Raw genomic sequence first — 6,511 nt, forward strand, 5'->3', positions numbered from 1 at the left:
GATTAATGGCAAAACGATTTTCAGCTTTGAGATAAAATGCCTTGTTTGGCCTAGCTCTGAAGCTAATCATCTTTGCCGAATCTATAAAAAATGAGGCTAAACATGGTGGGCTTAGAAATAATGAGGCTAAACATGGTGGGCTTAGAAGCTTGGCTTCAGAGAAGCCCGGCTCCCCGGCTCCGCAGCACAAAATGAACTACGGGAGAGAAGCTCGTATTTTGAGGCACCTGGCTTCTACGAAGTCAGCTTCTCCTTCAGAAGCTTTCTTCTAAGCCTAAAAGATGGAGCCGGAGCTTGGCCAAATAAGTCAAAAATGTTCCAAGTAACCTCTTCACCTCCAAATCATGCCGTTTCTCCTTCTCAGATGCCAACGATTCTCCTCGAGCCAGTCACGCCGGAGAAAATAGCATGACTAGGGAGCATGGTTCACGTTACCGAGCTCCGGCAGTAACCGAAATCTCGCGGTAACCGCGGTTACCAGTCAAAAATTCAAAAAAATTCGGAGAAAATTCATTCGGCAAAATTTGAATTTTTGCGAAAAAATCGTATTTTTGCCCTCTCGGTAACCGCTCGGTTTTGGTCGGTTACCGAGCGGTTTGGGTCGGTTAACGAGCGATTTTCTCGCATTTTTGATTTGGTCGGTTACCGAGCGGTTTGGGTCGGTAACCGCTCGGTTTTCTCGATTTATCGAGCGGTTTTATCGAATTTCAGCGCAGTTCAACAAAAAACCTAAAAAATGGCTCAATCTTGTAAAATCAATAACTAATTCATCTGAGCTTCAAATCAAGTGAAACAAATTTTTTTGGCTTCCTTGTAGCATGATCTACATGATAAAAGTATTTATACTCATAAAAATTCAAAATTTTCTGTGAGAAATTTTATTTGTTAAACCAAGTTAAATGCATAGTTTACTCTTTGCTAATCCAAAAATCATGAAACTAATTTTGTTAGTCTTCTTACATGATCCTATATCTTTTAAAAATACATGAACTCATGAATTAGTTATTGTAACATGCATGATTGTGTAAATGTGTTGCGACTAGATTAATTCATAACTAACCCATCACACCTCAAAAATTAGTGAAACCACTTTCATTAGCTTATTTATATTATGATTTATGTAGAAAAAATAATAGTAGATATGAAAAAGTTAATTACAGTGTTGTTTCTTAACATATTCACTTTATGCTTGTGAACTTTGTAAAAATCATAGAGAATTTAATAAAACTCTAAATAAAGTGAAATCAATTTTAAAGATTCTCTTAAAATATGTTTTATACAAGAAAAATATGTGTTTGCATGTTACACTTTTCCTTAACGTGAGTTAATAACTGAGCCGCACGCTTCAATTTTTTTCTTTTTTTTTTCAAACTTTCTCCCTATAGAATATGATGCAAACGACATTATTTTTGAAAAAAAATTTCACAGAAGGTCTTAGAATTGTGTCTAGTTTTTTTAAAGATTTTTTTGAATTTTTTCGAATTTTTTAAATTCAAATTTCGGTTACCGTTCGGTTTCTGAAACCGGACCGGACCAAGAAGGTCGGTAACCGCGATTTTTAGACGGTTACCGATGGTTTTTTGAACCCTGCTAGGGAGCAGACGTGCGTGGTATGGGTGCGAGCTGGAGCCAGCGAATTTGGTTTTTGCCCTCTAGAAACAGCAGCTCCAACTCGGAAACTGCTTAGTCTGAGGGAAACTCCCCTTTTGTCTCGCACCTCCGCTTCTAAGCTAACTAAGAGCGAGTGCAGTGACCAAGGGCAGCGGAGCCTTAGTCACCAAGAACGTAGAACTATACCAGGTTTTTTTGTCCTAGGAATGTTGTCCCCGTTCCAAAAACACGGGAACAATTTGATCCACATCTTATCACAACCTTTCGCAAATAGCGTCAAGCGTTTGTCAACCCCGTTTCTCGATCCTATTGATCTGGAAATCTGGTGACTATGAGTGGGACGCGGGGAGCGATGAGGGTGAGCATGAGATGAGACGCCCTGGTGCAGAGAAACTAGCGTAGAGAGTGTGTGGATGGAAAGGCAGGTGATGGAGCCGAAGGGCTACTTGGCAGCGAGGCCAGTGGCACGGTTTCGCTGGAGGGGTTGTGCGACGGGTGTGTTAGGTTCGCATCTAAGACGACCCATATATATATGGTTTCTCCGGAGATCTTGCTGGTGGTGTAAGAGAAGCCTCATATTTGTTTCGAATAACGTCCTCAAGTGGTGCTGATGATGTATTAAGCTGTTCACCAAAGCACACTTGGCTCAGGCAAAGCTGCAGATAATCTTTACTATTTAAAAAATACGTAGTGATTCTCGCACCAAATAGGACGTCCTGCTTACAGTCCTGCAGATTATTCCTAAACTTTGCAAAAATTACCCACCTCATACCACTCAATCTCTACTACTCTGCTCGCATATGTTCCGTACCCGAAAATCCTGCTCCCACGTTTTGCCTCTGACTCACGCGCCCACATGCCTAACGCGCTGCACGCCATGTATGTCAACGTCTCCCACAGCTTCTGACTGGCACCCACGTATGAACGAACCCAATAATAACATGGCCTCCAAGCAAGTGATATCTCTCGATGCCTGAACCTGCCTGTCCCAAGTGTAACAACTTGCATATGTAATGATCAGTGTGCATGCCTCATATTCCCATGACATGCTGATGACTCATTTGTAAGCATTTAAATGAAGTATTATAAAGGAATTTACCTTTTTATCATGTGGTCTAAGGCTGAAATTAATTTTAGAAATTAGTTCATCATATAAAAAGAATATTAATGATTTTTTCATATTTTTAAAACTTTATTTGAGACCCTAATAATTGTTAAAGCGAGCGAGCGAGCGTGCCTCCGATTTGCCGTCTCCTATCATGCTGTCTTTCTTGGAACGGCATGCTTATCACTACCCTCTCTCTCGAGTACACACGCATGCATCTCCATCGATTCGACCGCCACAACATTGGTCAGCTAGCTAGCTCAACTGCCCGTGAACAGTTCACTTCAGTATAATTTTGATTATTATCATGTTGATGAGAATCGTACAAGATGGCATCATCAAGCAGGCACACCAGACGACAATGAATAGCTAGGAATCAAGTTAGTTAGCTAAATCTGCCTTGTCTGCTTACTGTATATTTTATCCCAGTCGTTGGAATTTCTGTCACGGATTCAGTCTGATGTACATACATATACTATCACTAACCGTTGGCCCAGCCAACAACGCCGGCAGGACCCAACCAGGACCACGAAGCCAGACATCTTCCTAGTACAGTAATATGTACATTTGGGAGACAAATATAGCAGCTGGTTGTTTCTTCTCCTAGTTGAAAACACTCGAATAGGTACCTGATATCAGTACGGCCGTACTACTGCTGCAGCTACTTCATATTTTTTTAAATAATATTATTTTATTAGAAAATTGTAAAAATATTATTTAAAATAGAAAATTTGCGAAAACAAGTGTAGGTCGCACTTCAATTGCCGACTAGCTACATATTAGCAATTAGAGTGCCGATATCCTATTTAGCACACACATATACCCTTTGTTGTATTTCACAGAAAATCACTACTGGAAACGTACATATTCCCTAGAGCCAAAATTATTAGGGAACAGCTAAAAATCCGTAGAGAACATGTTTTCTTAGAAACTTTACTACAGAAAGATTCATAGGGGAAATTTTGTAGGGGAAGACGACGTCCCTTACGGTTTTTTTTAATTTTCTAGGGAATATTTCTTTCCCTATGATTCTAAACTATAGGGAACTCTGATCTACAGGGCTTTCCTAGTCCAACATATAAAGCAACTTTCCCCACAAGTCTTTATTTATAGGGAAATGAATCCAGTGAACAAGAAGTGTTTCCCTACAAATTCAACAAAGAGCACTAAGAGTACAATATAATATTCGTTAATAACATAACAATTAAATATTTAACCCCATTTAGTACCAATACAAGCCATAATTCATTGAGGGTGTGATTGGTTGTTAGTAGGGTGTGATTGGTTGTTAGTACAGAGGCAACCTGGCTCAGCGGATGCGTATAATCTCAGAGAGAATCGTGTTTGGTTATCTGCATAAACTGTTCTAGCCTGACCAAGTGGATGCAAATGTGCGCTCATGACCTGGCTTGGGAGGGAATTCGAGCTTCCCTCCGTAGCCTGGCCCAGCGGATGCAGAACCTGCATCCGTTCATACATGTGGGCTCACTTGTAAGTGTCACAAAATCATTTGCATACTAATAACCAATCACAGTCTCAACTCTTGCATCCGCTCTCAGATTCGGTCAACCAAATATAATCTCAGCTCAGCCTGTTTAAACAGATACAACCAAATAAACACTCTTCTTCTCAATAAATATGACTCTGCTTATCCTGCTTTCACTTAGCCCGCATATACGGTCCATACGAGTTAGACCCATGCGGGCAACTAATCACATCTTGAATACATGAGCATATACATATGGTCATATAAGACCAAAATTTCATCAGGATATCAAGAGTGCTCCAAAAGACTTAAATATAGCAGTCACAAGATACTTAAGTTCCAAAATAAAGTCATATAATTTGCTTGTAGATAGCATGTCACATAATTTGCTAAAACATAGCACATTGGCATCATAAAATACTTGAACCATCATGCCATAATAAGTTCCAACATGACATCATTAAACTACAAAATGTGCTCCAAGAGAAATCAGCTTCAAAATGTGACACAGCTTCAAAATGTGACACAAAATTCATAGCCACAGTGCAAGTATTATGAATTGAACTACCAGCTGCTTCCTCCACCTCTTGCGGCTCTGTTCCCGTATCCACCGAACACGCCTCGAGCGATCCTTTGTAGTGTTTCTTTCGGATTATCTAGTCCAATAGCTAAGCCAAATGTATCACCTATACAATAACTTAAGAGAGGTCAAGGTTCAATTAGATGTCTTAGATTTCTGCTATTTTTGTCATGTAGCATATGACTAAATTCTGAAACAAGTGAACAAGAAGTCTGACATAAACTTTGCATGCTAGTTGTAGGCTTTCATTAACAAAAATTGGCACAATACATATCGCTAGTCAAATAAACTAATACACTGTCAGACACAATAAATAAGATAGTATTTTCATGTCATGAACAATTAACATGAAGAAAATGAGGAGAGACTATGGACACTTAACTGACAAGATGGAGATAGTGTTATCATCCCCTTGGTCTATCTTATTGTCTCATGAACACCCGACCCTCTCCTCAATCTGTTCTCTATCGCTACTCCAATTCTATATGCAACATAATACCAATCAATGTCTTCTCCAATCGACTTACTTAACACTAATTTCGATCTAAGAAAAACAACAAGAAAAGAAGCGAATATAAATGTACCAATTTGGGACCGGTAGGGATTGGATGCAACAATCGAAAATGAGGGATTGGGGCTAGGGTTTGGAGTTAGTGGACTACGAAGGAAGTGGAGGACCAGAGAGAGGGAGACGATGCTGTAGGACTACGAATAATCCACGTCCTCTCGTCGGCTATATCTGCAGGACGCAGCGGCGCGTTGGGGTTAGAGTCAGGGGCGGTGGCGTCTACTCCATCCTAGTTGGTTGCGGCGGTGGGGTTCGAGTCAGGGGTGGCATGTCACATCCTAAAATGCTAATTATATAATTAGACATGCATAATCGTCATTGCATGTGCTTGCACATGTTTGTCTATCAAAAACTAGTTAAACATGTCTCAAATACCTTAGAGATAGTTTAAAGTATTTTGAAGAATCCCTACATACCTTGGAGAAGGAAAAGAATATAAGAGATAATGATGGGAGACTTAGGAAAAATTCAGCAAAAGAACCCCCTCGTGGTTTGATCGGTGTCACCCGCGGTCTAACCGCCAGGTGCGCTGCCACGTGAATTTCCTGCGATATGATCGCTCAAGCTCGCGGTCTGATCGCCAGCACACAAATGCTCGGGTTAAGTGGATTGATCGCTTTCTTTTGCTCTCTCTCTCTCTCTCTCTCTCTCTCTCTCTCTTACTTTTCTCTTACTCTCCTTCTCTCCACCTGACCCTAAAAAGAGAAAAAGATCTCTACTCGTCGCGTTCGAAGGCTGGAGATAAGAGATGAGAACTCCCATTAGCTTCCCAGAGGACTTCCTCAAGTTTTTCCCCTCTTCACCCTCATCAAAGACCCATTCATCGACTGCAAGCTTCACCACCACTCTTCATCGATCACAAGCTTCACCACCACTCCGGGAGCCGATCCGTGAATCGGAGCCTTCCTGAAGCATTCAAATCCAATAGAAAGCTTCCATAAGCTGAGGTGAACTATCCCCTACCGTTTTCCTGTTGTTTCCGAGCTCGATTCGACCCATGTGTCATTTAGGCCTAAGATCAATCTAGCCTAGATCCAATCCATGAGGTATTTTAAGTTTAGCTCGGTGAATGATGTCCAAATTACTTTAGAAACACTCCACTAGTCCCATAGAGCATTGTGGTACCCTTCGTTGTTGAATGTCTCGTCGGAATCCTCGTCA

Source organism: Phragmites australis, chromosome 23, assembly GCF_958298935.1.
Source record: "Phragmites australis chromosome 23, lpPhrAust1.1, whole genome shotgun sequence".
Classification (NCBI taxonomy): Eukaryota; Viridiplantae; Streptophyta; class Magnoliopsida; order Poales; family Poaceae; genus Phragmites; species Phragmites australis.